Source organism: Drosophila bipectinata, chromosome 3L, assembly GCF_030179905.1.
Source record: "Drosophila bipectinata strain 14024-0381.07 chromosome 3L, DbipHiC1v2, whole genome shotgun sequence".
NCBI lineage: Eukaryota > Metazoa > Arthropoda > Insecta > Diptera > Drosophilidae > Drosophila > Drosophila bipectinata.
The window spans coordinates 21792947-21815823 of NC_091738.1; positions in this window are offsets into that span (position 1 = coordinate 21792947).

Consider the following 22877-nt stretch of genomic DNA (forward strand, 5'->3'; position numbering starts at 1 on the left):
ATAGAACTGAATGATCGGAAATGGTTTTTGGTAGAAATACCAACTTTGTTACTTTTGAAGATAGAAGTTTAAAACTTTTTATACCCTTGCAGAGGGTATTATAATTTTGGTCAAAAGTGTGCAACGCAGTGAAGGAGACATCTCCGACCCTATAAAGTATATATATTCTTGATCAGGATCACCTCCTGAGTTGATATGAGCATGTCCGTCTGTCCGTCTGTCCGTCTGTCTGTCTGTTTCTACGCGAACTAGTCTCTCAGTTTTAAAGCTAGCGACTTGAAACTTTGCACACACCCTTCTTTCCTTTGCACGCAGTATATAAGTCGGAACGGCCCTGATCGGCCGACTATATCCTATAGCTGCCATATAACTGATTGATCGGAAATGGTATAACTTCGGTGTTTTTAGAGTTAGAGAGTTAAAATTTTACACGAGCGCTATTTTTGGCAAAATAATACGACATGCCAAATTTCGTAAGGATCGGCCGACTATATCCTATAGCTGTCATATAACTGAACGATCGGAAATGACCCAACTTTCGTGTTTTTGAAGATAGAAAGCTGGAACTTAGTACAGATTTAATTCTTGGTCAGTTGAACCAACCTACCAAATTTCATTAGGATCGGCCGACTATATCCCATAGCTGCCATATAACTGAACGATCGGAAATGGTATTTGGTAGAAATATCAACTTTCGTATTTTTGAAGATAGAAGTTTGGGACTTTTTTTAGATTTTGTATTGTAATAAATTGGCATATATATTCCTATTCCCATAAGGATCGGCCAACTATATCCGATGTTTGCGATATATATCCGGTTTTAACTGCAAGGGTATATAAACTTCGGCTCCGCCCGAAGTTAGCTTTCCTTTCTTGTTTTAGATTTTGTATTGTAATAAATTAGATTATATATTCCTATTCCCCTAAGGATCGGCCAACTATATCCGATGTTTGCGATATATATCCGGTTTTAACTGCAAGGGTATATAAACATCGGCTCCACCCAAAGTTATTTCCCTTTCTTGTATTTTTTTCGCAGCTGTATGTAAGTCGGAACAGCCGGGAACGCCCGAACTTACTTATGGCATATATTTATACTCTTGCAGAGGGTATTATAATTTTGGTCAAAAGTGTGCAACGCAGTGAAGGAGACATCTCCGACCCTATAAAGTATATATATTCTTGATCAGGATCACCTCCTGAGTTGATATGAGCATGTCCGTCTGTCCGTCTGTCTGTTTCTACGCAAACTAGTCTCTCAGTTTTAAAGCTATCGACTTGAAACTTTGCACACAACCTTCTTTCCTTTGCACGCAGTATATAAGTCGGAACGGCCGGGATCGGCCGACTATATCGTATAGCTGCCATATAACTGATTGATCGGAAATGGTATAACTTTGGTGTTTTTAGAGTTAGAGAGTTCAAATTTGACACGAGAGCTATCTTTGGCAAAACATTACGACATGCCAAATTTCATTAGAATCGGCCGACTATATCCTATAGCTGCCATAGAACTGAATGATCGGAAATGGTTTTTGGTAGAAATACCAACTTTGTTACTTTTGAAGATAGAAGTTTAAAACTTTTTATACCCTTGCAGAGGGTATTATAATTTTGGTCAAAAGTGTGCAACGCAGTGAAGGAGACATCTCCGACCCTATAAAGTATATATATTCTTGATCAGGATCACCTCCTGAGTTGATATGAGCATGTCCGTCTGTCCGTCTGTCCGTCTGTCTGTCTGTTACTACGCGAACTAGTCTCTCAGTTTTAAAGCTAGCGCACACACCCTTCCTGAAACTTTGCACACACCCTTCTTTCCTTTGCACGCAGTATATAAGTCGGAACGGCCCTGATCGGCCGACTATATCCTATAGCTGCCATATAACTGATTGATCGGAAATGGTATAACTTCGGTGTTTTTAGAGTTAGAGAGTTAAAATTTTACACGAGCGCTATTTTTGGCAAAATAATACGACATGCCAAATTTCATTAGGATCGGCCGACTATATCCTTTAGCTGCCATATAACTGAACGAGCGGAAATGACCCAACTTTCGTGTTTTTGAAGATAGAAAGCTGGAACTTAGTACAGATTTAATTCTTGGTCAGTTGATCCAACCTACCAAAGGGTATATAAACTTCGGCTCCGCCCGAAGTTAGCTTTCCTTTCTTGTTTTAGATTTTGTATTGTAATAAATTAGATTATATATTCCTATTCCCATAAGGATCGGCCAACTATATCCGATGTTTGCGATATATATCCGGTTTTAACTGCAAGGGTATATAAACTTCGGCTCCGCCCGAAGTTAGCTTTCCTTTCTTGTTTTAGATTTTGTATTGTAATAAATTAGATTATATATTCATATTCCCAAAGGATCGGCCAACTATATCCGATGTTTGCGACATATATCCGGTTTAAACTGCAAGGGTATATAAACTTCGGCTCCGCCCGAAGTTAGCTTTCCTTTCTTGTTTTTTAGATTTTTTATTGTAGTTTATTGGTTTTATTATGATTTAATCATAAGAATCGGTTTGCAATATATATCCGGTTTTAACTGCAAGGGTATATCAACTTCGGCTCCGCCCGAAGTTAGCTTTCCTTTCTTGTTAACAGTAAGTTTATCGGTTCTTTAAAAAAAAAATGTAACATTTTAAATAGGAGAATCGAAACAAAGATGGACTATGTAAATAATAAATCATAGATGTTGGCCAGAAAAGAACTCAAAAATAGACTGATACATTTTTCGTGAATACGAACCGCCAAGTTTCGACTGGTCTTTGCTGTATCTTGGACTCTAGCATACGGAAATGGAAATGTGATATAATCCCCTTTATGTGTGTAGGGTACATATCATATGTGTCAAAGTGCATATGCATATCTTAATGCTCCACTCAGGGCGAGCGCATCGCCAAACCGACAAAATGAATTATGGCCGCTAAATTGTAAAATATACGGCGAATTCCAATAAATCAAACTCCGGACTCCAACGCACTCACACTCCCGGCACTCACGCACAGTAAACCAAAACTCGAAATGAGTTTGATTTTTTTCCATAAGAATACCATACCATAAGACCATAAGAATACATAAATATCGGGCATACATATGCATTATGCTGGATATGGCGTGCTGATCAAGAGGGGGAATGCGTACATATATATTTATGTATAAATCAAGTTGCCAAGTTTTTATGCCTTTCGTTGGAAAGGAGACTTTCTATTAGCAAAGGCGTCTCCTATAAATGCGAGTGTTTTCCCTTCTGGTTTTATATCCTAATGCCCTGCCCCTGCCCCTGACCGTAAGCCACGCCTACTTCTTGGCTAGATGCTTCCTTTTGGAGAGTGCATGAATATTTATGACGCAACATTTGGCATAAGTGGCACTCATTTTCAATAATCATCTTAAGCAGATTAAGCTAAATGTCAACCATTAGTCATAATGGCCAGCTCTCCTTTACATGTAAGTGTGTGTACCACTACACCGGAAGAAAAGCGTGGTACTAAGCTTTCACTAAGCTTATGCATTTAAAATCTATGAAATGAAAACCTTTGTGTATGGCTAGGAACTTGTTACCCAAAAAGGTACTCTTTTTTTTCAGTACATATGGGTGCTGCTTACATTTGGCATTCGCATTTCACATTTTATTGCCAAGTACTATATAGAAGAAAAACGCTTAAAAATCGGGGAAGCTGAGCGGAGGACTCCTGAACCGAGTCGTGGCCATTTATTTTGTGGAATTGTTAAGGCTCTGTTATAAACGCTCCGCACTTGAGCGTTCCTGTTGTTGTTGGTTGTTTGTGCTGCGGATTAGCTGAAAGAACATCGCAATGTCGCAGGGAAAACGTTACGTTTCCATTTCCCTCCGCCCAGTCCACGACTCCGTCCAGGGAGGTGGGGGTGGTCAGGTGAAAAGTGGCTGGCTATTAATTTGAGCGCCGCGTCAGATGACATTAGGCATGTTAGGCATTCTGTTGAATCACTTGAGCGCTAACGAGATGCCATTTGAGAAGCTGAAGCCCGGGATTAGGCTTAACAGGAGCAGTTCTCCCTTTCCTCATTAAAGATTCAAGTTATTTTTTAGCCCGGATTCGTCCTCTTCTTCGTTTTCCATTAATCTTGGCCTGGCTTGGCCGCAGAAATTCTCAGCTCGAAAGTCCGATACCAACAAAAAGTGCAGGAAGAGTTAAAATAACCAATTTCATGGCGAGGCCAAAGCCCTTTATCAAGCCCTGCTCAATATGCAGCTCTGGCTGTGACTTTTGCTTCTTGGGGCAACTTCGTCCTGTCTCGTCCTGCGGTTTCGGTTATCACAACTTCCAACCTCCAGCAAGCTCCCCTGTCGCTCAGGTCCCGCCGCCCAACTTCGTCCTTCTTTGTTGGCAGGTATGCATCAATTCATTGCCTAATCTATTTGCTGCTGACTCCACCTGGAAGCCCTGGAGAATCTCCACTTCGTCTTCGTTCTCTTGTTCTCGTATCCTGCCTCAAAAAAGGATTGTTTGTGCAATTTAGAGCCCTTCTGCCGCCAAAGGAAGGCGTCAGTGTGGTGGATATGTAGATCAGAAACGAGGCCACTGACATGTGCTGGAAGTGAACCAATAAACCCCAGAGCTGGTCTTTAAATTTGAATAACTGTAAATATTTTTTGGTTTTAATCAACTTTTTTATGCAAACTAAATCTCTTGAATCTTTAAAATTTTAAAGAGTTTTAAAAATACTTTGCTATAGTACCAATTATGGGGACGACATATATAAAATTAATTCAAATGAGATCCTACAAATCCGTTTTGCAGTATTTAAAGTTTAAATTTTAAACACTAATTATTTTGTAATGTGCTGGTATTCAAAAAGAAAGTATCTATGATATAGAAAATAGTCTCATACAGCTAACTTATGAATTGAATGTTATTGGAAAATTAAAACTGAATAATTTCCATATGTCTATAATAATATTTATTCTTATCAACTTATTAATAACTTTTAATGAGATAGAAAATAGTCTCATACAGCTAACTTATGAATTGAATGTTATTGGAAAATTAAAACTGAATAATTTCCATATGTCTATAATAATATTTATTCTTATCAACTTATTAATAACTTTTTAAACTCAATAATAATAAGATCTTAAAAATATTAAAGATGACAAGTAATATATTGTTCGTTACTGAACAATTTTTGATTGGGCTTTTTTTTGGGGTTATTTTATATTTTGATGTTCTTGGACTGAGGCAGGTAAGTCTCTGCCATGACGCCAATCTGGGGGCAGGGGAAGGCAGGATGCAAGAGGAGGCGAATAAAAAGGAAACCTGCTTGGCTATGCAAACCACAACGCTGACCGCCTGACCCAACAAATTACTCAATATCTTTGTGCTCGGCATGAATACATCCCAGTCCTAGACTCATGCGTGCACTGTAAAATATTATCTTTTAAAAAAATGTGTGGAAAAAAAGATGGTATATCGTCTAAAATGGTATATAAATATGAGAAGCTCTAAAGCCCGGAGAAATTCTGAATGTGTTTGGCCCGGTGCAGGCCCAAGGACTCAGATGGTTCCTGAAACTCCCAACGGACGGAGCTCCGCTCTGCAGCTCCAGGCAGTCATCAACAATCAACTTGATGACGAGCACAATAAAAATGAAAGCCGAAACCCGGCTCACTTGCGGCTATCAGCCATCTCGCTCGCGCCATGCTCTATCTCGGTCTGTCAAGTTATTTGCTAACTTTTATTAATGCCGAAACGTACGGCAACGATTTACAACGACAATAAAACGCGCGTCCCGCTCGCGCTATCATATCGCACAAAGTCGCTCCTAGTCATAGTCGCAGTCACAGTCATGGCACTTGCTCCTCTATCGCTATCTAACCCGGCCAAGACGCGGCGTCCCAGCCAAGGCGGTCCACCAAACTCCAAGGCAACGGCACACAATGGCTAAACCCAAGCCACTGGCGGTGACGGTGGCGACGGCGAGAAAAGCCATCCTCTCGTATCCTGAAACTGGCAAGGAAGGTGCGGATCTCGATTTATGTGCACTGCACGCAGTCCCAGCTACGAAGGAGCAGGATATGGTGATGTCGAAGGTTTTTTACCCATTAATTTTGTTTTATTAATTTAAAAACGGAAGTCTGGATACATTTTGAATATTTTTCATTTTAATAGATTTTTTAAAGATATTGTACGAGTATTAATTTAAATTTAAAAGTATGGCTCATTCAAAATGGTAATATAATTCGTTTTGTAACTAGTTTTAACACTTGAAATTAAATTATTGAAATAATTTAAAGTAACTCCTTGACAAAAGAACTAAAGGTATAGCAAATTACTTCACCTAGAAGCAGGATCCTTAAAAAATGTATTCACTTTTTCTTTATTATAACTTATTTGTAAATTAAATTCTTATTTTAGAAACTGTTCTCATTTAATTGCAATATATTTTTATATATATTATTATTTTTCTGAAGGTAATTTCGCAAAAGGACATACACTAAGATGAATTATTTCTAGGGTATGCCGCATAAAAAAATGACTCTGTCCGATTTCTGTCCCTGGCAGACACACAATGCATGGAATGTGAAAATCTTAAAGACTTTTGGATTGCCAGCCATAAATGCGCATTTATTTCTATGCTCAAGTTACTGGCGGTGGCGGGTGGAGCGAAAGAGACGCCAGAAGCGGAGAGAAAGAGACGGGAACCTTGCAGCCTGCGTCACTTTGTCTCATTTTTGTGCTTCGCTGACAAATGCAGCCGTGCATATGCCACGGCTCACCCACCAACCCACCAGCCCATCCATCCACCGACCCACACTCACACATGCCCCACACAAGGCTATACGGTTCTCGAAATCCTCGGGTCCTCCCCAGAATTCTCCTCCCCAGTGCCCACTCCCCCATTGGCAGTCAACGCATATTGGTAGCTAAGTTATCGCATTTGCGACGACAATGCCATGCTCGGCAGAGAGATCTGCGATGGAGCTGTGGGACCCGGGCTCGGATTCGGATTCTGAATCGGAATTGAATGCTCCACTCCAGCGGGGGAGCCGGAGCCGAATGTGGGAGTTGCGGATGCAGTTGCGAGGGCCCACAGCCCTACTAGCATCTAAGCACTGAGAAAAACGACTAAGAGGGCTTTGATAAATTCTGGATTTAGATTATAGCCACGAAATCCAAAAGATTAGCCAGAAAATCGGATATTTTATCTCAATAATTTGAGATTTAGTAGGTCTTCGACAGATTATAGAACTCGGACATCTATGACATTGAGTTATCCTGATTATTCTACACCCCGACCCCCAGGTATTCTCCCCTCTACGTATCTAGAATTAAATTAAAGCACCAGGAAGTAAAATCTAGAGCTGCGATTAAGAAGGCTACCATGTGAATAAGTAATATCCTTTACGGAATTACTCTGGATTGTCTCAGTGTTGCCTGGCATCTCTTACACTTTCTTGCATATTTTTGCCATTTGAATTTGTAAAATCAACATCCATTAATCTGCACTCACACTCGCAGTGCCCCCGGTGCTGGGCACTACTCCTCCGCTCCGCTTTCGGGGACTGCATCTTCGTCGCCCGTTTGCATGCTCGGTTTCATTTTTGGAGCTGAGCCGGAGAAGCAACGGCAGCAGCCAGAAAATATGAAAAATGTTCTACTTACACTGGAAATGCTAAAAGGCAGTGGCAGTGGCGGTGGCGGCGGCAGAGCGCGGGTTGGGGTGGAGAAGAAAAGCTGTGGCAGTCAGTGCCAGTTGCCGTCGTCAGTTAGCATCGTTTGCGATAGTCTGGGCGACGTCATACAGCCCCAACATCCCGATACCTACGTAGTCGTTCCTCCTCCTGGCCCGACTCCTAACCCAACATCGGTTGCATTATTTGCATTTTACGAGTTGCCTCGCAATGGGAAGGTTGGAAGGTTGCCACGCTCTTACAGATGGTAACAGGGGGCAAGTGCAGGTGCGTGCGGAGGAGTGATGAAAATGTGTTAGGTAACGAACGGAACCCCATATAAATGGTCTTAACGGCCAGAAATAGATTATAATAGTGACGAAGAAGTCTCAAGCAGTACATATGAGTGTCTTGTGAAAGATATCGATATGCCATTATACTCTTTCTATCTAAATATATGCATACGATTGTGTTATAAAATCATTTGAATTCTACATTCTTGAGTATAAAATTTATTTATATAATAACTTTAATATAACAAATTTATATTAAACTAATATGTTACCTAAACTCAAATAAAAACAAGAAAGGAAAGCTAACTTCGGGCGGAGCCGAAGTTTATATACCCTTGCAGCTAAAACCGGATATATATCGCAAACATCGGATATAGTTGGCCGATCCTTATGAAATTTGGTAGGATGGATCAAAATATAATCTGTACCAAGTTCCAGCTTTCTATCTTCAAAAACACAAAAGTTGGGTCATTTCCGATCGTTCAGTTATATGGCAGCTATAGGATATAGTCGGCCGATCCTAATGAAATTTGGTAGGTTGGATCAACTAACCAAAAATAGAGTCTGTACTAAATTCCAGCTTTCTATCTTCAAAAACACGAAAGTTGGGTCATTTCCGATCGTTGAATTATATGGCAGCTATAGGATATAGTCGGCCGATCCTTATGAAATTTGGCATGTCGTATTATTTTGCCAAAAATAGCTCTCATGTCAAATTTGAACTCTCTAACTCTAAAAACACCAAAGTTATACCATTTCCGATCAATCAGTTATATGGCAGCTATAGGATATAGTCGGCCGATCCGGGCCGTTCCGACTTATATACTGCGTGCAAAGGAAAGAAGGGTGTGTGCAAAGTTTCAAGACGATAGCTTTAAAACTGAGAGACTAGTTTCCGTAGAAACAGACAGACGGACAGACGGACAGACGGACAGACGGACATGCTCATATCAACTCAGGAGGTGATCCTGATCAAGAATATATATACTTTATAGGGTCGGAGATGTCTCCTTCACTGCGTTGCACACTTTTGGACAAAATTATAATACCCTCTGCAAGGGTATAAATATAAACTAATATGTTACATACAATAAAATCATATAATAAACTATGTATTTACCATTGGGTTTAGGAAGTCGATCTATCTCAATCTTTTAGATTTGGTACTACATCCATTTTAAATTCTAATTTTAATTAAACTGAATTGCTTAAAATGCTACCGCACGACTGATAACAATTTTTTTTTTAAATTTAATCAATATATAAGATATAGATTATTCATATAATAAATTTTTCTTTATATGCATATTCTTTATTCTTTAAAAAAAACCAGGACTGTATTCGTCAACCTCATTAAAAATTGATTAAAACAAGAAAGGAAAGCTAACTTCGGGCGGAGCCGAAGTTGATATACCCTTGCAGTTAAAACCGGAATATAGAATAGAATCTGTACCAAATTCCAGCTTTCTATATTCAAAAACACGAAAGTTGGGTCATTTCCGATCGTTCAGTTATATGGCAGCTATAGGATATAGTCGGCCGATCCGGGCCGTTCCGACTTACATATATACTGCGTGCAGAGGAAAGAAGGGTGTCAAGACGATAGCTTTAAAACTGAGAGACTAGTTTGCGTAGAAACAGACAGACGGACAGACAGACAGACGGACAGACGGACATGCTCATATCCACTCAGGAGGTGATCCTGATCAAGAATATATATACTTTATAGTGTCTGAGATGTCTCCTTCACTGCGTTGCACACTTGTGACCAAAATTATAATACCCTCTGCAAGGGTATAAATATAAGAGACTGTATGGTGTGTATTATGTTTTATACGTATGGTCACTAGGACTAAACCTTTTATTGTTTGACTGATCTTATAGCTTAATATGGTCAGCTTTATTTAATACTCATATCTTTATTTAAGGAATACCTCTTAGTTCTATATCCATTTTTTTATATGAAAGAATAAGAGATAAATTGTAACACTTTGATTTACAAAGTATTTGATCTATTTCTAAAAAAGATGTTATATTTGATCTTTGTATCAAAAGGTAATGTTGATACAAGTTATATTTTATACACGATACCGCGATGGCTTGGTTTGAGATCGTTTAGTAAATCGTTTAGAGCCGCAATGTCTCCCGATTTTTAAGTCAGAACGTTTTCTGATCAAATTCAACGTTCCACGCTCTTTAAATAGATTATTTGCTGTGTGATAAATTAAAGTAACGCCCGGGGTGCGACTTTCCCTGCCACGGCATATGCTTCAATTATCGTCTGGCTGTGTGTAGGTGCTCCATCCGCTGCACTTGGTGGCTTCGCTCTTCGAGGGGTGATGGAAGCCTGCTGCCGATGCCGGTGGCTGTGCTCTTTGCTGCAGGACTCCGCGTCGCCACCCATCAGGCTGCGCCCGCCGTCGCGTTGTCAACATCGGCGGAAGTGCATGTGTTTTTCCGTTGGAATAACTCCATTGTGTGTTTCAGTGCAGTCGGGCGAGCATCAGAGAAACCATCGCCCCCTCGGCTGCCATCCCTATGGGCTGCCCCGAAACGGGGACAACTGGAAACGTAAAGCAAGCCAAAAACGTTGAAATATCGTAACGTTAAGTTACCGGAGCAGAGTTGTATCCTTTTCCCCAAGTCCACAAAGACCCTCTTCCGAGTGTCCTTGCTGTTTTAAAACGTGTACGTAGTTGCATCTCCCAGAAGCTGCTGCTCCACAAAATGAATTTGTATGCTTTATGCAGAGGTGCAAAATTATGCGAAAGTTAATATTTCGCGGAAGCCTTTTGATGCTTCTGCTGCATGCAGCATGCCCTGCCCCATGTGGCAGACATCCTAAGCTGCGACTGGCGTTTGGCACTTAAAGGGCCTGGCTTAAAGCCGCACACGCCTCGCTGACAAACTGTTGCCACTTGTGTTCTTGTCATGAATTATTGTTGACGCAGCCGTCCCTCCCCTCCCTCGGAGAGCCCCCTCAAAAACGAAAATGAGGCCGCCCAGGCCGAAGGAAATTCGGTCAGAAGAAGTCAGCCAGCGAAACAAAAGGGAGCTCCTGCCGTCGGAGCAGGAGCTTAGGCGGAGAGAAAATCCAATTCCAAAGGCATAAATCATGGCCAAAAGTTGCAAGGTTTTTTAAGCGACATAAATACAATAACTAACCAGAGGGAAAAATATAATTGCGAACGGCCCAAAAGGCCACAGTCCACACAAGGCCAACTAAGCAGGACCCCATTGTAGCTGCTGTTGTTGTTGCTGTTGGTGTTGCTGTTGCTGTCCTTATTATTATTGTGGGCCCGTTTTCAAGTGTCAAGCTGTGGCTAAGCGGTGGAGTGGGATGAAAGGCGGAGGCTACATCCACATACCAAACATAAATTGCTGAAAAGTGTGAAGAGAACATAATTGTAACATTCCTTGTTTTGGCCCAAAGCAATGCACCACCATCACCACCAGAGTCAGAGTCAGAGCCGTAACCGTAGCCGTAGCCTGGCCAGAGAATGGAGGCCAAAACACAGCCAGACACATGGCCAGGATGTTAGAAGGCCTGCCTTTGTTGGTGTTGGTGCCGTTGTCGGCCTGCCTTTTTCGAGCATTCAATTATGTATGTCTGCGATCTCTGAGCCTGCCACAAGCACACTCCTGTTCACACACACACACACACCCATGAACGAGGCAAAAGTTTTGTAACGCCCTCCGAAAAAAAGTAAAAAGGGGGCCCAAGGAGAAGGGCTCGAAAAGGTGTGAAGGGTGTTGCACCACACTGTGCCACGACGACTGCCAAGCCAAAGGCAACTATTTGTTGTTGGCACTCTGCCGGGATTTGGGGTGCTTCGGCACGGCAGCCCAGTTAGCCACCACTTCAATAGGCCCTTCCAGCCTTTAACGGCCGTGTTTCTTGGGTTAACGTAGCGTTCAATTAAGGGTATTCATTATTCTTCATTCGGACTCGTTCTCCTCAATTATTCTCGCAGATTATGCCGTTTGTTTTTGTTATTGTCGCTGTAGCACCATAATGTAAATGTAGCACAAACCTTTTTATAACACAGACAGACCGTCAGACAGGACTCCTTACACACACACTGGCACACACATAGCGGCAAAAAAGGACGAGTTATGTGCGAGCTTTCGCTTTTTGTTTCCACTGCTTCCACTGCGCTGACTTGGCACATAAAAAATAACAAGAGAAACTGGACCAACAGAAGGACAGGACGACAGTGCCACAGTCAGCTGTTGTTGGCCAAAATATGCGAGAGTGCGGAGAAAGTTTTTGCTCCGGCCCTTCGCCTTTGACTTTGTCATTTAATTTCAGCCGGATTTTTGGCAGCGCAATCAGCAAGTGGCATCAAGAGTGTATATCACATGTTTAAGCATAAAGATGGCAGTGCATATGTGCGAGCGGGACTTTACTCGACCGGAATATGCCAAGGACTCGAGGGCGATGCTGTTCCGAAATGGTATTCAGCTGTTCCATTCAAGAAACCGAATAATTTCTTGCAGACACAAATACTCCTCGGGTTCGGGGCTGAGAGGGATCTGAGAAGCGTTTGATTTATGGCCATTTCAATTGCCAGATACATAAATATTATAGCTCTGACAAATGGAATTAGCACATGAAAGTAAAGAAGGACAGGAGCCGGGGAGGATTATTAAAGGAGACACGAGGGGGATTAATAGATAAATTGTGGCCACAAATATAGCCAAGCACAGGAAGGGGTGCCCATGATTTGAATCTTAAGTTATTGCCACTATTTGGCTTATGTAAGTGTCAGAAGGATAATCCCTTAAATGAATCATATTTTTGTGATAAATATGACTTTACATAGATTTACATCCAATCCAATATATCCTCCACTCTACCCATTACATGAAAAATTATAATTAAATGATCGAAATATATGGAGAACAATTATAAAGCTAAAAAATATATTTTTATTATAATAGTTATAAACTACTTTTTAAGGGTTAAGAAAGCACTGTTTCATAATCTGTCATATTGTGAACGGGCTACAATTTTATGACGGAACTGCCTTATAGGAGATACTGCCCCAAGATATTTCCTATCTAGTAAGCAATTAAAAGTCAAATCCAACCCTTCTTAACAAGGCCTATTAGTGATGGACGTACATATGTTCATGTTCAGTTGCAATTTCGAAGCTGCCTTTGATATCCTTTTCAGGCAATATGCTCACAAAGCCAGTTCGAAATATTGTCCCAAATGCAACAAGAGTGCGCCAAAAAAACAAAAAAAGGGGGGGCGAGGGTGGAAAAGCGCGCCAACTCAAAGAAAACTGCAACGGAAACCGGAATTCCCAGCACAAGATGTCAACCCTGTTAACCCTTCGCAAAAAACTGGAACGAAAATTGAAAGAAGCTGAGCCAGAGGAGGAACCCTCATCACACAGGGAAAAACCCTTGCCAACTGTGACCCCGAACTGGGAAGAGAGTGGAAAACATTTTCTTCTAATAACTGCGCAGCAGAAAAAAGCGAGCGATGAAAATGAAAACGCAGAAAAACGAGACAGCGGCAATTTCGCTTACAAAATTGCCAAACCAAAAAGGACTTTGAATTCCAATTGCAAAGTTGGGAAGTACGGAAGCAGGGGCGGGGACGACGGGGTCGACGGGGACAGGGATGCTGCTCGTCAGCCTTAAAAACGCAACCGCAGAACATGCACAGACGTGCCACGCCCACAAAACGGACCAACATAAATCATAGACAACAAAAAAGTGGATGGCCGGGGAGAGCCAGCCAGCTCCCAGCAACAAAAAACTTTCAATATCAGCAATGCAAATTTAGTTGGCCGGAGGGTGATGTGCGGCCAGCAGGGGCAAGGACGGGGGCGGTCCATGGAGGGGCCAGGGACCTGATGACGCAACGCACCCCAAAAGCAAACGTCGGACCATTGAAATCTATGCAATAGAAGACACAGAAGCCGCCAGGCGAGCCATCAACGATGAGTCAATAGGGTCAGTCCAGCACCCGCGGGTCACAGTGGACAAAGTCACTGCGAATCTAGAAAAAACTATATATCCTGGTATAGATTGGAGACCATTACCATAGCATTATTGTTATGGTATAATCACTTCCAAAAAATTACAAAAAGAAAATAATAATAATTCATTTCATCTTCAAAGGACGACAGTTGGGAAAAAAATGTCTGTTAATATACTGACACTGATACTACATAGATCCTAGGAAGACCTTTAAAAAATGAAAGAAACGCTCAGAAATTAAGGTTCTTGTCGGGCTTACGGGGTTGTAACGGGTGTCTAGAATGGGCTGTATAGAATGATATATAAAGTCAATCAGAATTTGATTCAGGGGGCCCTCGATTTACTTTACTTACAAATTTGGGTTATTAGAGATATTTTACATTATACCATAGTATATATCTTATATGGTATATGGTATATCTGGTATACTAGATACTTTAAAATATTCTAATAGTATGTCTCATAGAGATCTAGTATACTAGATACTGTTAAATAATAATATATCTCTAGTACATACAAGATACTTCCCCCAGTTAAATAAAATAAGTATGAAAACTCGTGAAAACTAACCTACCTGACTGAACTGCCGTTTTTGTGTATTATCCCATATAAATATAATCAAGAAAAATTTAACGTATCTCCTGTTGAGTATTCATATCCATCTCGGAAAGTCTCTATAAGATCTGCTTAACAATTGAGAGCCATTTAGGTCACATACCATATTTAAGAATAAAAGACTAAGATGAGCTTGGGTTATGTTAACTTTAAGTTAGGCAATCATGCATAGGCTTTTGTTCGACCTTAAAAAGCTTTCCCCTTATCTTTAGGAAAACATATTGTAATATGGTTCACGAAGCACCTTTCCACTGTGCTGATCGGCGCCAAAGGGTAAGTTCGCTGTGGCAGGATTTGCCCGTCTTTTGAAGAGCTTTATGCAAACGTCTTTTGCATTGATGAGAATGAAATAAAAGAGCACGGCAGATGGCTGGCGGGGCGAGAGTGCTGTGGGGAACGCGCTTTTGTCGAAAGCAATTAAAAATGCTGCAGTTGATGCTTAACTAGTTTTTAATAAGTTTTTAATTAAAAATAAATATGCATTTGCGTGTAAAAAATGATGAGCGCCAGATGCCCGAGCGCAGGACGACCGACCCGGAGCACGTGACTCTCTAGATGGGGCGGTGTGGTGTGGGGAGTGATGGGCACGTGGCCCAGCTACCCGGCCTGGCCCGGCCAGCAGGCGGACGCTCCAGGGTGGGAATTGGGAACACATCATCATCGCCATCATTATCTTTTTGCGCTGTGCTCGCCGCTGTTTGTGTTACTCATTACATGGCGTGTAGACAACGCAAACAAAATTGAATTAGCATACCAGGCGGGTGAAGAAAAAATCACGCATACGCCACCGGCCGGAGCGAGTCCCAGGGATGTTCCCCCGGGATATGGGCCACACTGCCACTGCCTCAGTGACTTCCGCTGAACTGTCTTTGGGCTCCATTGTTGTCCTACAATTGCCCTCAACTTGGGGAAGTGCGAAAACATTTATGAAGAGGTTTCTAACTTGGGATCTTGGTGGCTTTTTTATGCTCTTTTGAGAAGTAATAGTCGTTTATTAAGTGACTATATTTTTTCAAACTTTCATCTTTGAAGATTTTAAGTTATAGTAATAAAGCCTCATAACTTATTTCTTGAAGAGCGAATTTATGGAAGGTTACATCACTTAAATCGCAGGTTCATCCGTAAAATGTCATTGAATATGACAAACTCCCCGAATTAGCCGTAATTCCTTGCCAAAGCCAAACAAAAAATATTGTAAATGCAAGCTCCTTAGTTTTCGGTTTGTGGAATGTGGCCGGGGCTTCCCCAAGACCCCAGGGGTATATAATGGGGGCCGGGTCCTGGTATTTGCTTTCACTAACGAATCCAGGAGGCTCGCTGGTCCCACGAGGAGGAGGTGGCTCCACCTCCCGACCGCCACTCCACACTGCTTTCCGGCCGGATTGTTCTAAGCGTGGCACAGCTCACGGATGAATTCAAGCGCAAAATTATGTAGCCACACACAGACACATACGCACTCGACTATGTCCTTCTGTGTGGGTGTTTGCGGGACAATCAAGCAATGAAATTTCATGCGTTTGCACATGCGTTTGCCCTTGGACGGCGACCGACGCGACGAGTGACGACCGGCGACCGGCCCCCCTGCTCAGCTTAACTCAGGGGCATCCCACACCTCCTGGGAGGCGACCCGCCCGGCGCCCTCCACTTAATAAACAAGTAACACATTTTCACTTCCTTTGAACCTGTTAGGAATTTTAAATTTTTTTTGGTAGATTATCCGCTTTTAGCCCAGACCACGCCTACGTCCCGTCCGCCCCAATGCCGCACAATGCACAAAAAGCACGTACCACATACCCGGGCGGCACAGAGGCAGGGAAAAGCGGGGCTCGGTGGCAGGACAGCTAGTGATCCCATCGTCCTTTGCTGGTGTGGAAAAATATTACTTGACTGACATTTAAATTAACACAATCACAGTTATTGGGGCTCAGACCTAGTGGTTTTCCGGAATTCAAACGCCATGAGCCGGCCCTCGTGCTCCGTCGGAGAAGTCACTGAACACATGGCAGGGGCATTTTTCACCGAAATCTGTAAGATTGGAGAAACAAGTGTCTCGGGCAGAGGTTTGACTCGCATTTGTTTACGCACAGGATTCTATTTTCTTCCTTTTTTATAAATGTCTAAAAAATGTGCTAGAAAATAGAAGAAAGTGAGGTAGTCGCTTTCGGATGAGATTGAAGAGTATGTGACTATATTGTTTCGCATTTAATACTTAACTGAGCTAGGACTTCAATTATAATTTCTAGGAAAAATGGAAACGGTTTCCCCAGAAACCAATGAGCCTTTCAAGAGAAATAGCAGAGTCTTGTAATCCTTTAATCCATAAATTATTTATAAATATTCATCCTTTTATCAACTTTAATATTTTAAAGTGGTATTTCCAATCAAGTTTGTTGATTGCTTCAGTTTTTAGATTGACAAATTGCCCCAAACATTGGTTAGTTGATTCCCTTTGAAACCACTTGCCAAGGAAGGGACCTCCTCCCTTCCCACTCTATAAGGATGTGAAAAACATATACCCAATCGACTTGATAAATGTTCAATTAAAACTGTAAGCTGTCTTCCCCTGAAGACTTAACATTTCTTTTGTCTTTGAGTGCACTATTGTGACATTTTGCTTTTTGTTTCCATTTTTTTTCCATTTCGGGGGTCAAACATTTGACTCGATTACTAGAGAGTCTACGGTTGCATGACAGTCCCCTCTCCTACCTTCAGTCTCTCTGCCCCTTTCTCCTTCTATCACTTTATCAATCTGTCCATCTCTTTTTGCCACAGTGTCCTGTTCGACTTATGCGCGTGGGCGTTTTTTAATCAAAATGTAACAAGCCAAAAGCAAACAAGGATGGTCCTGCCAGGAACCCGGCTGCTGGCTCCTGTCTCCTGGATCCCGTATCCTTGCTCCAGCCCACCACCCCCCAGTTGGCCAGGACGGAGCTCATGGCCTGGATTAGTAGTGCAGCAGCAAAAAATAAAAGGAGCAGGGAAAAAAGGCCCGAAAACAGATAACGAGAGTTGCTGGCTATAGAAAGATAGTTCTTGTTGTCTTCCCTTGTTGCACACTTTTTATTAGACTTTATGCGCTTTTGTGCCGCCCCTGCTCCTGCTCCTGCCCCTGTTAGCCGCTCTTAGCCTTCGGTGTTTGTTTTGTGCCCAGAATGTGGGGCATGCAGGAGGGGGCAAGGTGCTCCGGCATGGAATCGTATAAAAACCCATGGCCCCGGGCAAGAGGCAACTCAATAAAGGAGCCGAAGAAGTCCTGGGGCCAACGCAATCGAATGAAGGGGAAGTCTTATTAATTCTCAAGGCCTGTGCTCGAGGTTGATTAAATATGTGGGAAACCACCCGATCCCTTTCGGGCCGTAAGGCCGAATGTTTACCTTATATGGCCAATTTGTAACTAAATCGTGTAAGCTCTCGAAAGCGCCACTTCATCGGTCGGTCCTAATCGGAGCGACAGCGGGAATGGGTATGGGGAGTGGTCTCCTCGATGGAGCCCTTTGTCGGTCAGCTCAGAAATTAATTAACCAGGAACATACTGGCTCTGGCTTCAATGGCTTGGCCAGTCGAGGCCCCAACTAGCCATACAATAAAACAATAACAGAGGCTCCGGCATCCCGAGCCAATGACCACACCTCCCGTTCACATCTCATCAACACATTACAAGCCACTCAATAAGCTGCCATCGCCGGCGCCAAAAGTGCCAAGAACACACACTCCCAAGCCCACACTGGCGCACACAAAGAAGGACGAGGACAACGATTCTATTGAGGATGATGAGGCTGCCGAGATGGCGATGATCGGGATGATGAAGCCCCAGAACTGTAATTTGCTGCGTCCAGTTTAGTTCAAAGGCGATAGGCGCTTTCTCGCAGCTTCTGCAGCTCCGAGGTGCGAGGGCTCGGACGGGGCAGGACCTTTTGTTCTCTGACCTCATTGACTAACCGGGCTATCCTAACAATGTGAAGGCTTCAAATGCCTTTTCTATGGAAGCATTCGTCCATGTGGACTAAGATTTTTGTGCCGGTCATCAGCAGCAGGACGATGAGAGCGGTGACGATGACGAGGCAGGACGTTGGTCTGGGTTGGGCAAAGGCAAGGTAAGCCAGAGGGTGGACTGATAAGTTGTCGGAGCAACTAAGCTGATGGCTCATTCCCAAGAATAAAGGGCCGAAAGTATTGTGTAATATTGGGTCAAGATATTTCCATCAAGGGAAAATAAAAATCGTACAAGAACATCAGGGTAAAAGGTTCGAAAGATTAGGTTCAACAATTTGTATACATAGCTTATAGAATGAGTTTTCTTTAAAATAAATATCTTTATGAAAAATTAAAGATTAAATCTATGTCCAGGGCAGATGCCTTTATAATATTTATGATTATTTTTGTTTTATATTAATGCATAAATATTTTTGTGCATATAAGGGTTCTTTCATGGACATCTTAATACAATTATGTATATATACTACTAGTATTTAATATTAAATCAAATTAATAGAAAAGTCATTAAAAGGAGTTGAAAAGCAAAAACTACTTCCCTTCTGTCATTAGACATACGCATAAATTTTATTAATTTTGAAAGTCCTTTCGTTTTTAACTCTTGTTTAATTCACATCATCATATTTTTAATAAGTTTGTGGCATAATTACCTCAATCTTGGTTCACTATTAAAAACTACACTTATATTTAAACTCATTATGCAACCTACGCCATCAAGGACATTGGTTATCGCCCCTTTCAGATTGTAATCAAGTTCTTATAAGCCTAAAGACATGCCAGCCCTCGTGTGACTTCTTTGTTTGGTCCTGACTTGCTCCCGGCTCCTCCAGAAAATGCTTTGAGGAGGCGCATTCCTCGCAGGCTTGTGGGTGTATGCGAGTATTGGCATTAAAAACAAAGGACCCATAAAGATTATGTCAAAAACAAACTATTCAATTAAGTAACTAAACTAACTGACATTGGCAACAAAGGGACTGAAGTGGACGAAGACTATTCCGTAAAACTACTTGTGCTGCTTCTGCTGCTGATCCTGCTGGCTTCCACACATGCCGCACATGCTGCACACTTGCCGAAGCCATTCTCCCAGCTCTGGCCCCTCCCAGCCACCACTCATCCCAACTGTTGAAACGAACTTTTGGTCTTTGTCAAGCCAAACATGCAACAACAATTACAATCGTCTTGCAGGACTCTTTTTGTTTTATTTGCATAGCAGAGATAGAGATTGGAGCGATAGGGGGACACAGGACGCTGGGACCGGCCAGTGGTTGCTCCAGAGGGGGAGCTTATGATGCAGCCACCCTCCTTTATTTAGTTGAAGGACTTGTGTGCGGAAAATATTGCGAATGAGGATGGATGAGAGGTGTATTGATTAGATGGTCGGAATGATATGGTCTAGCAGGCAGAGCAATGTTATACGAGGACTTTATTTTTCAAAAATAATAACTTCAATCTAATTAATCTAATGGGCTTTCCAGAGGACATTGTTAGGTCGATACACGCTGGGATACGTGTATCTATTTCTGGTGCATGTCGCTGGTCAGACCTCCTTTGTCGCTCCGTGGGGTCCGAGCTATTGGCATTATTAGCAAAAGGCTTAGGCAATTGCGCGTGTCAGGCCCTTGGCATGAGCTCCTTCGGAACGAATACGGGCTTCAGATGTTGCGAGGACTGGAATGATGAGCGGAGCAGTGGCACGTGTCATAAAATAAACAATAATCCGAGGCAGCGCCTGCCATTCCACATAGCTGCACAATAAATTGTATCTAATAATGCGCACCGTGCAGCAGAACAAACAATCAATCAATAGACAATATTTTGCCCCCTTTCGCCCTGCGCCGAGCTCTGGTCGGCGATTTTGTTTTCGGTTCCGATTGCCTTAAAACAAAGACCGAACAATGGCGAAATCGCAGAAAAATAGGAAAGACAGAACTTGTGTAAGGAGTAGGAAAAGATAAATATTTATACCTCGAGCGCACTGCAGGCGACGCTCGACTTGTTTTTTCAGCTTCGTTGAGCGTATAGAACTAGATACGACTGGGCCATGGGATGGCGGGGACGGAGAGGGTGGCTGGGGGCGAAGGTGGCTAAGAGCATTTTAAGATAGTAAAAAACAAGTAGGTAAATACAATATAAATGCTGGTAGTCTTCTCGGCCGAGGGTCTCTGTATCTTTCCCTTCGGTTGCAGCAGCCATCCCAGCCAGCACTTTTATTACATGCGACTTTTCTGCAAATTGTGGAACCATTGTCTTCGTTGCCCACCCCCTCTCTGGCCCCACTGGAGTCCCCGATGGCCAAGGGGCCAAAGTGTTTGAATTTACTAGCAAAGCGGAAAGGCAAAGAGAGCGAAATGAACTACGACCCATCCAACTGTTTGGACGGCTCAAAAGGTTGCCACCTCCACAACCACCATCACACCATTCCACCATCCCTGTCATCCCCAAAACCGACCAGCCAGAAAGGTTCCCAGTTTTCCGTTTTATGCTGCGATGGCGTTCTTATTTATAAACCCAAAGGCAAAGCTAAGGAAACCACCTTGGGTTCGGCACACTCGTTATCCCTGCGGGCGTAATAACTTGTCGATGATGCGAGAGTTGTTCGATCAAATTGGTAAACAAATGCATATCAAAGATTTCGGTCGACGACAGGACGGCCCTCCCTGTTCCCCGCCACAAATCGGAAGGGAAATAGCTCTATTTATAAACCAAATTCTATGTAATTTCGTATTTTGACATTAGAGGATTTTAAAGAGGATACTCAAAAAAAATTCGATGGAAGATAAATTTCATATTATTGTGTATTTTTACTTTTGAATTAGAATTGGAATAATTGCCTCAGCACTCTCTTAAAACAATTTAAATATCCTGGTATATTTTATACCGATTCTGGTTGGAATTTATCTTATTAACTGAGAGTCTATTTAGCATAGAATCTTAACTAGTTCTTATACATTATTAGTGTTATTCTGATGGATGATCGCCCTAGCGCCCAATAAACCGCCAATATGATCGAATGTGGCTTCTTCAAGCCTTTTAGAGACAGTTAAAAAACTAAAAATTCGCCGAAACCCCCGTTTTTACCAACACACTTAAACAGTTTAGCCAAATGAAGTTGTAACAATTATTTGGAGAAGGTAACTTCTTAATGATGTGTTATAAAGAGCCCAACAGTTTTATCATATAGACTATATTCTATAATCATATGCAAGTCAGTTTCTATAGGGAATATATGATAGTCTTCAAGTGTAATCTGAAAGTGTCCCAAGATCTCATAGAAAGTATCTTTCCCTAGAAACACCTTCGGGCCTTCAGAGTAGTGGCAGACAATCCCAGACAAACGCAGGCCGGGCCAGTAGGAACAGAGTCGGACCATCGCCGGCGCTGGCCATTTCGGACTGCTAAGTAGTGGGCAATTATTTTTACGACAACTAGTTAAGAGTGCCTCTATGAGGGGTGGGAGTGGCGTAAGCGATGGGCGGGGTGGCAGACTGGCCGGGCGGCAGGGAGGAACGGTGGCCACTTAAATTTGTTACTCGCTTCTAATTGCGGCTTCTTATCCCCAAAAGAGAGGCGAGCAGCAACAATGGAAAGGAAACAATGTTGGCAGCCAGGAGCTGTTAAAAGGACAAGGGACGGGCAAGTGGGTGTGTTGATAGCTCTGATATGGAGTTGAACTTTGTGCGAGGGACGTCGAGCTGATACGAAATAAATACATGAGGGTTTGCGCAACAAAGCAAAGTTAACTTGTTTAAAAACTTGCCAAAGATAATGAGTTCCTAAGATGGATGGCCCCGCCCCAGACTCGGCTCCCTGCACCTTGTGTGTGCAACATTCGGTCGAAACATAACTGAAACTGTTTGCTGACTTGTTTTTATGGCTGACTCTGGCTCAGGTCTGGCTCTGTGGCACTTCAATGGTGGTAATGATAAAAAGTCCCCAGAAGAGTAACTAAGACAGGCTTCCCCCAGGGTCCTTGCCGGATGCTGGGGAGTCTGGGGTCAAGTATCAGAAATCGGTTTGGGACATTGTTGATGTCTGCGAAGGAGTTGTCTGTGTCTCAGCTCTGTGTGACTGAATGGCCCAGATAAGCGTCGCTTTTGTTTGAATTGCATTAGCAAAGTCGCTCCAAGTGTGAGCAATCAAAGTTGAGCATTCCATGTGTGTTTCTTTGGGTCTCACATCTCAAACGGTAAGGAGAGCTCCTAATGGGTAGTTGGTAATCCTAAATTAATGATGTTCTAAGCACTACCATTTAGCATCATCATTATAAGGTGGTTGCTTGAAAATAAAAAGAACTTTTCAAAATAATACCTGGA